Raw genomic sequence first — 12705 nt, forward strand, 5'->3', positions numbered from 1 at the left:
TACTTCCTTTTAATTATCTGGGAAAAGGCTACTTTCTTAATGTGTCAGGATTTGAAAGTTAGTGTAAAAGGAACTGCTAAGCCATGAAAGTGACAAGGGGTTGTTTGATTCTAATGACCAGCAGAGACAATTATGTGTCACAGATAATTTTCCCTTGTGAGACTCTTGTCGCAGAAGATTTTTGTTGAGGGTTTTTTTTAAAAAGTATTCTTCATGTTTCCAGAAAATCTTGAAGTGTGTTCATCCTTCTCATCCTTGCTGTGGCTGTGAAGGGCATGTTCATTTCATGCTTCTGTCTTCACCAGTAGACACCAACGCAAGAGAAAGTGGGTCACATTTACTCGGTCTTTATAAGAAGTACTTTTATATCTGTGTGTGTGCACGTGCGTGCGTGCGTGCGTGTGTGTGTGTGTTTGTTTGTTTATATCATGGCTTGCATGTGGTTCCTAGGAATGAAATTCATGTCATCAAGCTTGGCAGCAAGTGCCCTTACCAACTGAACCATCTTGCTATAAAATTTTAGATTTTTTACTACTTTCTCTGTTACAGAATGTTATAGAAACTTGCCTTTCCAGAACTGCTCCTTTGATATCAGCATTTTAAAATGTAATAGGGATTAAGGGTGTAGCTCAGTGGGTAGAGTACTTGGATAGCTTGCACAAAGCCTTGCTTTCAAATCCCAAGCACACTCATAAACCTAGTATGTTAGCTGATATCCTTAAACCCAGTACTCAAGCAGTGCAGGCAGGAGGATCAGTAGGTCAAGGTCATTCTCAGCAACATTGCAGGTTCAAAGCTAAGAGTTTTATATTACTTGATTCCAAAAACCTATCAGCCAATAAAAAGAAATGCAAGATATTTATGTTCATTTACTAATTAACATAGTTTCATATGCTTATACTGATTAACCAACCTATTTCCAACTCTAATTCTTACCCATAATTACTTCCAGTATCATTTGTGGATCATCATCTTGGGCATTGAGATAGCTCAGCAAGTAAAATTGCTTGCCAGTGAGCCAGAAGACCTGAGTTTGATTCCTGGGACCCACATGGTAAAAGAATTAACTGCCACAAGTTATCTTCTGGCTTTCACATGCACACTCAGATGTGCACCTTCATGTATACACATGCTCACCTATATATTTATATAATAAAATATTTTTAAGTAAATTGAATTATGTCATTCTACCCATAAATGTTAAGATCATAACCAGTGTAATTAAAAACATTCCTATTTAACAAAAAGTCCAGTTCAGATCTTTTTCATGGGATGGGGGGTTATGCTTGCCTATACACGCATGTGTGGAGAGGTCAACATCAGTTATTTTCGTTTATTGTTCTCTACCTTTATTTTTTAATTTTGGAAAAAGAAAATGTATGTCTGCATGATAAGCATTGATGACCTCAGAGGCCAGAAGAGGGTGTTAGATCCCCTGGAGCCAAAGTTATGGACATTTGTGAGCTGCTCTGTGGGTGCCGGGAATTAAACCTGCTTCCTCTGGAAGAGCAGTCTCTATCTTCTCCACCTTATTTTTTGAGATAGTTCTTTCATTAAACCCAAAGCTCACTTTCTCAGCTTGACTGACTAACAAACCGAGGGATCCTCCTGTTTCTTTACCGTCTCAGGTATATAATGCATACATTATTCTTTTCAAAACTGTGTTTGAGCCCAGATCCAAGTAAACTCCATACATTTTGATTGTATGGTTGGTGTTTATATATAATTAAAAATATTTTTTTCAGGGCTACATTTGATTCGGTGATAGAACATTTGCCTAATACATACACATGAGGCACTCAGTTGGACCCTTAATATCTCAGACAACAGGCTTAAATGTTTTGTTTTGTTTTTCAAGACTGCGTTTCTGTGTGTGTAGCCCTGTCTGCTCTGGAACTTGATCTGTAGACCTCTGACCTCATGGAGATTGACTGCCTCTGCCTCCTAAATGCTAAAAGTGTTAAAGGTGTATGCCACCACTGCCCATCCAGGATTATCTGTAATGTAAATATTATATGAAATACATACATTGAGTTTCATGTGTCCTTGTAATTTCTTTGATTGGGTTAGAGTTTTTGTCTACATATTTATATTTCATTTGTGTATGTTTTTAAAAAGTACTCATCTGCAGTTGATTAACAGAACAGTGAACCAATCTAATATATAGTCTGAGAAGTACTTCTGTTGATCTAGATTGTGTTGATTGCAGACCATTTGTATGTCATCTCTACAGTTTATAAATCAGAAGTCCTATATGGTTACTGTTTTTTGGTTTTGCCTTTTCCTGCCCCAGGGCCGTTTATGTGTTAGACTGGTGCTCTGTTACTGAGCTCCATCCCTAATGGTAGGAGTTAGTTAGTCCACCCTAATTGCCTGCTGGCAGCAGGGAGATCAGAAGCTGGACTTTGGGTTTCCCAGACAAGGGATCCCATAGTGCAAGCATTAAGCCAAATCCACACATCCCTAGTCCTAGAAACCTTATTATATTTGATTGCTTCTGTTTCATAAAACTGCTTCTGACAGTACTGTTGCCTGCCTCATCAAGAGTCAGAAAATACCTTATTTGATCTCTCTCGTCCTCCCTTCCTGACTTTAGTAGGACTTGTTCCTCAGCTTGGGTCCATTTAAATTTTGATATAATTATTTAATTGCTGGAATACTCTACAGTTTATAAATTATTACTATGGAGGCAGAGGCAGGTGGATCTCTTTTGAGCTTAAAGCCAACCTGGTCTATATTAAGTAAATTCCCAAGCCAGTCAGGGCTACATAGTAAGATCCTGTCTCAAACAGACAGACAAGCAAAAAGAATTACAGTTTTTAGGAATTGTAGGATGATAGACAACATGTCAGATTGTTTAGCTTGATGTTGCTTTAGGGATCACAGCCAGAGTAACGGTGTACCAGGGCTACAATTTCTGCTTTTGTTTTGTCAGTAAATGTATATGCTCGAATTATCACCTTGTTCTTTAGTAGTTTTACCACCATCTAGATAAATCCAAAGTTATGTCTGGTTTCACTTATAATAATTTCATTTTAAAATCTTGTGTTAATAATTATATAAAATATTTCTATTCCTTTGAAGTAAGACTTAAAATGTGTAGCTTTTTCCTGTTCCATTTATATTACCTTCTCAGAATCAGGTAACTTTCTTTGTTAATTTTATCATTTTCTTTGAGGGAAGGCTACATTTTGGTAAAGTTTCTTTTTCTTTTTTAAGGGGAGATTTTATTAGCATTACTTTTATGCTGGAGTGTTTGACACAAATCTGTGATCTTGTTGTTTGGAGGCAAAGGCAGAAAGATTGTTAGTTGCAAGCCCATCTTGACTATCATTTTCCAGGGAAGCTTTGTTTAATAATACATAGAGAAACCTTATCTCAAAACAGAAAAGGGAGGTCAGGCCTGGGGGCATGCACCTTTAACCCCAACACTCAGACCTGGACTCCACAGTGAGTTCAAGGACATCCAGGGCTTTGTAGTTACTTCTTGGCTCTGACATACATAAATCTTAATAAGGAAAACAGTGTACAACATCTCTATTTATGTTTCTGAGGTAAGTGCTGAACTTAAAAGTTTGTATATGAGCATGCATATTGATTGACCATATATGTATAAAACATGACTTACTTGAGAACGTGAGCATGAAACACTGCACGATAGTATAGCTTGTGCTAAGTGCTCCCTGGGTAGCTTAGATAAGAAGAGTTAAGCACAAAAGGAAGTAAAGGGGGGCCTCAAAAGTAAAGCCAGGTTATAGTACTATAAGCTTTAATATAAAAGCTGATAGTTTTTGTGAAGCAGCGTGTAATAAATTAAGGTCTATATCAAAAGCAACTCTACCAATCAACAATGTCTCAGGGGTATTTATAGCATATTCCATACAACAGTTTTAAAAATGCACATTCTTTTCACGTGCCTGTGGAACACACACCAAAATAAATCATGTTGTCTGGATATACTAGAATTAAAACTAGAAACCAGCAGCACAATAACAAACAGCCACTATACATTTGAGGGTTAAATAATGCACATAAATAGTCCGTGCAGATAGTGAAATGCTTAAATAAGAAAAGAGATTTCAAAATAACTAGGTAAGCTTCTAACTTAAGCTTCCGGAGAAAAGGTGGTGGCTAGAAGATAGAGCAAACTAAACCCAAAGGAGGCAAAAACAGTTACGGAGTGACATCAGAGAGACGATAGAAACGGTAATGAAACAAAGCGCTCTTTAGAGTTAGTAAAAATGGCGGTCCTCGGGCAAGCACTTAGTTAAGTAGAGAACAGCGCCAGCAGGCTTGTAGCCACTAAAGTAACCAACACGCGCAGCTTAGAAGACGTGTTTGAGAAAGGTTCATCTAAGTCCTCTTGGTCTCAGTTGAGAGTTGTTAGTATTCAGAAGTTTTACAGTACTCATTTTATGAGCTCTTTAAACCATGTAAGACTAGTTTCAATATCAAGAAATCCATTTGATTCACTCTAAGAGCAGACTAAAGAAAATTATATATATTTAGATAAGACATTTGACAGAACTTAATGCCTATTTATGTTTAAACTCTGTATACTAAAAACAGGATTTTTTTTCCCCTTCTTTGCTTAGCTCCTGTTCATCTTAGAAAGGACAGTTGTACTGGTATGTAAAGTATGTCTGGCTTTAAGTGAAATGTATATAAAGCCCTTGGGGCTGGCTTTGACTAAAATGTTTCAGCAAAGCCTTTGCTATGTCTTGGTTCATCAGTAGAGGCTGAGAAATTGTTTTGAGACTGAACCTTGAAGAAAGGTTTTCTCCCTTGAAAGTCTGCTCTTGTTACTGTTTGAAAGCTTGCAGCTGAAGAAACCCTGGTCCTAAAACACTCCTGGCAAACTTGGAGTTCTTACTTTTGATTATGGATAGCCATGGTCAAAAGGGACTGAGATTTTTGTGGGTTGTCTATTCTCTTGGGCTGCAAGGGCAAAATAACTTTGGTAGTTGGACCCTTTCCTAGCCCCAATTAATTTTGTGTAATGATGGAATAAAAGTAAACTGGAGTAAGCTAGTCAGGGTCAGTCTTTTTTCCAAGAAGGCTGAACCCTTCTGCTCCTTTGGAAAATGAAGGCTTAGCATCTTGGTGAGCCTCTCTCTACTGTGGTACCTACAACATCAATCAATAAACAGCACGGTGAGGAGAAGGTAGGAACAAAATGGTCAGGTTGCAAAACCAGAGCAAAAGAGGACAGGCTGGTTTCCACATACCCCTTCAAAGTATGTCACTGACTGGAGACCTCCAGAAGTTCTACTACTTCCTACTTTCACCATTCCACAGAACAAGCCTTTAATAATGGGCCTTTAAGAGGCACTGAAGCCATAGTACTTACTGTTGAAGTCTGATTTCTCAGGAGAAAATCATTGCTCACTACTAGGCAACAGTACTGTAAGCTATAAGCAAGTAAATATTCTTACTTCTTTCTCTACACCTCTCCTGATGTACCTCAGGCAGATTATAAGTAAAGTAGTTACTCACAGACGATATGATTGTTTACCCATAAAGCTTCAGGGCAACAAAACACTTCAGTAAAGTTGCATTCAACAAACAAAAACTGTTATTTTCTGCACACAGATAGCAAAACAAATACAGTATGTTTGTTATCTTTATCCAAAAAAAAAAAAAAAGACTTAGGTACAGGTGTACCCAAATGTGTATAATCTATGAAGTGAAAATTCTAGCCAGCTATGGTGGCACCCACCTGTAATCTTAGCAGGTCAGAGGCTGATGCAGGAGCATCAGAGGTTTAAGGCCAGCATTAGGATCTATGAGACTGTTGGGAGATGGTTAACTGCATACCTTGCAGAAGACCTGGGTTTGATACTGTGTAGGTGTCTGTACTGGTTGGTTTTTTGTCAATTTGACACAGGCTATAGTCATTTGAGAAATGGCAACCAAATACCTACACAAGATCAGGATGTAGGCAAGCCTGTAGGACATTTTCTTATGTAGTGATGTGCAAGGGTCCAGTCAATTGTGGGTAGTGCCACCCTTGGGCTAATGGTCCAACTTCTATAAGAAAGCAGGCTGGACAAACCAAGAGAGCAAGCCAGTGAGCAACACTCCCCCATGGACCTCTGCATCTGAGTTCCTGCCTTATTTGATTTCCTGACCTGACTTCTTAGATGATGAACAGTGACAGAGGGAAGTGTAAGCCAGATAAACCATTTCCTCCCCAAGTTGCTTTGGTCATGGTGTTTCATCACAAGAATAATAACCCTGACTACAACAGTGTCATAATGAAGAGTACGTTACTGCCAGAAAGCAAAACTTGTTGCAGGCCTAGATTGGGATTGCTATCTTATCTTCTCCAATGTGAGACAAACATTTTTGGATTAACCAGACTATATTTTGTAAGCCAACCTAATAAATACCTCTTTTTACCTTTAAAAAAAAAAAAGTTGTGTAAAACCTAGTTAAATGTGTGAAAAAGCAGATTGCAGACTAACAGGAAATACTTTCAGATCACAGCCCAACAGAAGCTAGAGTATATGGTCTCCCCTACAAGGTGACACCTTTAATCCCAACACTAAAGAGGCTGAACAGGCCAGCCAGGTCTACATAGTGAGTTCCAGATCAGTCAAAATCACATAGTGAAACCCTATCAAAAAGGGGGCAGGGCGTGTATAGTCTCAAAAAAAACTTTTAAGTGGCAAACTTAATAATCATCAAAACATACAGTTTGCAAAAGTGAATACATAGATCAACACTAAACAATATCATTAGCCATTGAAGAAATGCAGATTAAAACTGCACTAGTGGGCTGGAGAAATGGCACTGTGGCTAAGAGTACTTGCTGTTCTTACAGAGGACCCCATTTTAGTTTTATCACCCTCTCACATAGTGACTCACAACTTGTCTTTAACTTCAGTTCCAGGAAATCAAGCACCTTCTTCTGGCCTTCATGAGCATCAGGCCCACACGTGGCATACATACATACAGCCAAACATATACATAAAAACAATGTAAACAAACAAATTAATTAAAAATTAAACCCATGGTGACCTATCCTTACAAACCTGTGAGAATGGCAAAAATGAAAATTAGTGGCAAGACAAAGTGCTGGCAATGAATGGAGAAACTAAATCACTCTTTGTATTCTAATATATATTTGTATTCATGTATATATGTATACTGACCTGAAGGGTCCATTGATCCCCTAGAACTGGAGATAAGGATGGTTATGAACCGCCTCGTGGGTTCTGGGAACAGAGCAGGTTCTCTGGCGGAGCAGCCAGTGTTGTTAACTGCTGGGCTCCTGGGTCACTGATCGCTGATGTGCATGTAAAATGGAGCAATGCTCTGGCAGATTGGTAGGAAAAACAAAAGAAAAGCTGCATTATATGTGTCTATGTTCTGTTATAAAAAGTTTCCTGAGTTTGGCTGCCTTATAAGGAAAATAGGCTTATTAGCTCACAGTTCTGGAGACTCAAGTCATGACACAAATACCCACTCAGTTCTCCTAAGGCAAGTGACATGAGCACACGAGAGAGTAAGTGATCAGTCTTATTCAACACTCCACCCCTGGGCCCTTAGAGGGGCATGCTCATCTTAATGCAGTATGTATTTAGTCCATTTTCAGTAGTCCTCCAAGGTCTCCATGTTGTCTCTGACAGATGGCAAGTACTTAGTGAGCTACTAAAATCAAGTTAGTTATGTTCTTTACACAGTGGCACAGGGAAAACAGTCCAAGAGGAAAGTAGGTGACTAGCAAGGAAGGTAAGTCCAAAACCTGTCCAAAACGCAGCCAGCAAACATTAGTTCCTATAGCCACATGTCAGGTGTTTAGAAACACAGTGACATGTAAGGACCAAAGAGCTTGGTTGGTCCCACACCCTTTTCCTTGCTAGTCATGGTTCATACAGCCTGGGGTAGCTCTGCTTGCTCCCAGTGTCCTTAGAAGGTGTTTTATCCCTGGTATTTCCACCTTTCTGCAGTCCCTACTGTGTCTCAGGTCTCACTTCCTTGTACCTTCCTTGGGAAACTCCTACAGGAATTAAACAGCCCTGCCAACTTGCCTGCCTTCTGGGCTGTCCTTTGAAGAAGCCCCTATGACCCTTCTAATTCTTACATTCTGCATGCCTGTCAAGCCAGCTTCATAAGCAATACCAAGGTCTCACCAATGTAGCTGGACCTCTGAATTGTCTGGGTGGATGAATAAGGCAAAGTAAACTTAAGTTTTAACTTTTACATTCTTGAGATTGAAGTGAGTGAGGTCTCAGGCATCTCTTCTGCTATCATGATTTAAAGTACTTGACTTTTTTAAAGAATCCTTCTACCTCATTCACTAGCTCAGTTTCCTGAGGCGTAGTGACTGCAGGTGTACACATCACAGTGCCCAGTTATTTACAGTCTTTAGGACTTTTTCTTTTCCAAAGTAACTTTTAGCCAAGGAGGAGCAAAAGTGTCCTCACTTTTTCCCCCTCTTGAGATGCTTGCTAGGCCTTTCTGGTGGTGTATCTTCAGCAGCCAACCAGACTCTTTGGTATATGAATTTTAGAAAGCTGTCTGGTTCCTCTGTGCCCAGGGACTCAGCATAACACTCAGCTATCTCCCTTAAACTGTATCAGTTCTTTCTGTGCCCTTATTCTGCATTTTAGCAGGGGACTAGTCAGTACCTGTACCTGACCTCTCACTACTGGGACCTGAAACATTTCTTCATATTTGCTAAGATTGGCTCATGATAGGATGATGCGGCCCTCTTCCATCAGGTGGGCTAATACCACTTTGAGGAAAAGTTTAAGTTTGACCTCTCATTACCAACTTTGCCCCTACTCCCTTCCTTAGAAGCTTTCCCTGTGTATATTTGGTATTCCGGATGAAAAAGTACCAACAGGATGAGGAGAAAGAGACTGAGAGATACTAAACAGTTATTCTAGAAGTTAGTTTCCGCTGTTACGGAGCCAAGAAGTCCAACTGCCTCATGTCTCTGCCATTCAAAATAAGTTGTCTTATTTACTCTTCTATTTCTGCGATAAAACACCATGGCTGCAGGAAGGAATGTGATACAGAACAGATGAGAGGAATCTGAGTGGGCAGGCCTTCCTGGGTGTTGCCCTATACTCTCTCACAATTATATTATGCTCTTATTGACATGTATCTAGAAAGTAAATCATATGTGCAGGTGACTGATGTACAGGGAAGATTAACTGAAGGACCCAAGATCTGCTGAGGACCAGATGTGAGTTGCATGGTGGTGCACCCTCCTCACCATGTTGGACTAACCTCCAAAACTGTGAGCTAAATCCTTCCTGAGAGAACTGACTCCTGAGTTGTCTTGTGACCTCCACGGGAGTGTGGTGGGAATTCATACACACATACCCACAACAAATAAATGTAATAAAGAATTAAGCTACCCTTTTTAATTTTTTAAAAAAATTATGTGTATGTCTATGTACCACATCTGTTCCTGGTGCCTTGCAGAGGTAAGAAGAAAATACTGGATCTCCTGCAACTAGAGTTTTGGACAGTTGTAAGCTGCCATGTAGCTTCTGAAAATCAAACCCAGGTCCTCTCTATAAGAACAAGTGTTCATAACTGATGAGGCATCTTTCCAGCCTGATTCACTTTTGCTTAAACTGCTTATATCAGATGTTACAGTGCAGCAATGAGACATCTACACAATCCAATCCCATCTCTACACAGTTGCTAATGTATCATTGAACTCAAGCATTAAAATAGTTTGACCAAACCCGATCTTGGTCTTCATTCTGAAGTCTCCCATGTCATCAAACTATGATTAAATAAATTTGTTGTGTTCTTCTCTTATTAACCTAGTCTTTGGGATAGGGGTGTCTACTATGACCCTTTATGGTGAAGAAAAGAAGGAGGCTACCTTCACCTCTTGCCTCTACATAGCGTTATGGGTTAGGAAGTCAAATTGCTTACTACACTCTCTCTAGCCACATGTAGAAACCTGATAGTTATTTTTATGTCCTAGATAAACCTTAGCCTACAAAAATCCTGATCATACAGATGGGCACACCTCTTTCTCTGGGGAGTTTTATGGGCTCCATACTCCCCACTCTCTCCACTTCTGTCCTTATTCTAATACCTCCAAAGGAGAGAAAATAGAAATATTGAACACGTTCGTTTAGTATGTCTTGACTTTCATAACCAAATTACATCAAAAAATAGAATTGTCACCCTAAGCAAAATGTGCAAGGACTCACCACAAAAACAGTATTGTTGGGATTGCTGGCTGTAGCCAGGGCAACCAAGCTTGGGAATTGAAAACAAGAGGTTGAGAGGCCTTGATTTAGGAAATGGATGGGACACAACAGGATCACAGCTGTGATCTCCAAGCCCCATCAGGAAAAGGCTAACCATTTGCTGTCAAGTAACTTCCACTGCTGACTTCCTCAAGTTCCTCAAAGAACTGAATTTTAGGATAGAGCATCTCCTTCGCTGCACGGGTACCCTACACAGTGACAAGCCCTGGGTCTGAATCTTCCAGAAGTGAGGCAGAAGTTTCCATTCATGAAAGTTTTGGAAAGGGTGTTTATGAAGGTAAGGGTGAAAAGTGAGAGGCAGAAATGGCAGATAACTACTCCAAGGACCACCTTTGCACTCATGGGCAAGGAGGAATAAAAAGTAGAACCTAGGAGCAATGACTTAGAAGGGTCCATGTGGTAGAGGCAAAGAACTGACTCCTGCAAGTTGTCCTTCTATCTTAACACATGTGCTATGGCACATATGTACACACACACACACACACACACACACACACACACACACAGAACGTAGGGTTTCTTTTTAGAGAGAAAACATTAAGCGAATCCTATACACTGAGGATTAAAGTTAGGCTGAGAAGAAAGTTTGAATAATGTGTGCTGTATAAATAAAGTAGAGGAGTCAGGGGTGTTTAACAACTCTTCAAATTGCTTTAGTCATGCTGTGGTGGTTTGACTCCCATAGAGCTATATATTTGATTGCTTGGTTCCCAGTTGGTGGAACTGTTTGGGCAGGATTAGGAGGTGTGGCCTTGTGGAGGAGGTGTGTCATTGGAGGTAGGCTTTGATGTTTCAAATGCCAATACCATTCCCAGTTAGCTTTCTCTGTCTCCTGCCTGTAGCTCAAGACCAGCTGTCAGCTATTGCTCCAGCACCATATTTGCCTGCTGTGTAAATATAAGTGTAATATAACCTCTGAAACTGTAAGCCGCCAATAAACTTATATAAATTGTCTTGGTCACAGTGCTTTGTCACAGAAGTAGAAAAGTAAGACACACACCATATTCGAGGCAGCTAGCTGAGTGCCTCTCAGATCCAGTTTTAGCTCCTCCATCATATCAGTTCATGTTACATTGAACATCTGCATAGAGTCAAACTGCACTTCTTTAAAAATAGACTAAAGGGCCAACAAAATGGCTCATAGGGCAAAGATGCTTTTCACTAAGCATGATGCCATGCAAATCCACATGGTAGAGGCAGTGAACTGACTCCTGTATCTCCAGCTTCAGGAATCTGGTACCGTCTTCTGGCTTCCTTGGGCACCTGCATGTGCGTAACACACACACACACACACACACACACACACACACACACACACACACACACGCTTTTTAAAGCATTAAAAAAAAAAAAAAAAAGGATACTTGGACTAGATTAGAGCTCACGACAGTGACCTCATTTTGACTTAGTCCCCTCATCGAAGGGCCTGTCTCCAAATGGGGGAGAGGGGTCAGTGGACTCCAGATGTAGCTCATTAAATAAAATGATAGCATGGCATGTGCAAACCCATGAATTGGACTCCCAATGCCACACCAAACTAGGGGGTAATAACCACATCTGGAATCCCAGCATTTGAAAGGAGTAGAGGTGGGAAGATCAGAACTTCAAGGTCATCCTTAGTTACATGATTAATTTGAAGCCATCCAGAAATATATGATACCCTGTGTCAAAAACCAAAGTACTAGGGGTTAAGTTTTTGAGATACAAATCCTTGTGCAGGAGCGCAGTCAGACTCATAACAGGACTATATCACTTCTGCTCATATCCCCATCATCCAGCACATCTCAAGTCCTGGACTTGAGACTTGACCCATACATACCCCTTATATAAATTGTTACATTCCAAACCCTCACTTTGCTCCTCCCTACAATCATATATTGTATTAGAGGCAAAGAAAACCAGAAGGACCATCAGTGGGCACAGGAGATAGTCATTGTCACAATCAAGTCACAGTTGCTTTTTCTTAGCACTTCCATAGGAAGCCAAACCCGTCACCTATAGTTGGTTGGCTCTTCTGCCCTGGTTTGTCTGTCTGCACTGATGGGATGCTGGGGAGGTTTTGCTGACAGCTGATGGCTCACCCTGCTGGCCCTCCTTAGAAGATGAGTCACAGATGAGCTGGTGGGAGGATGGATCTGGTCAGGTGTAGAAAAGCAGCTTAGGAATGAGTACTCGAAGCAAACAAAACAACAAATAGAGGGGGTAGGGAGGGAGAGAGAGAGGGAGGGGAGAGAAAGAAGAGAGAGAGAGAGAGAGAGAGAGAGAGAGAGAGAGAGAGAGAGAGAGAGAGAGAGAGAGAGAGAGACCTTTGGAGGTCAGTCAGAGAACAACAGGCCGAGCCTGTCTTTTTTTTCCATCATATGGGTCCCAGGAATTGAACTCAGGTTTGGTAGCAGGTATATTTACCTGATGAACTATCTCATTGGTCTTGAAAATCTTGTTTATGAAGAATTTG

This window comes from Arvicanthis niloticus, chromosome 9 (assembly GCF_011762505.2).
Source record: "Arvicanthis niloticus isolate mArvNil1 chromosome 9, mArvNil1.pat.X, whole genome shotgun sequence".
In the NCBI taxonomy this organism is placed as follows: Eukaryota; Metazoa; Chordata; class Mammalia; order Rodentia; family Muridae; genus Arvicanthis; species Arvicanthis niloticus.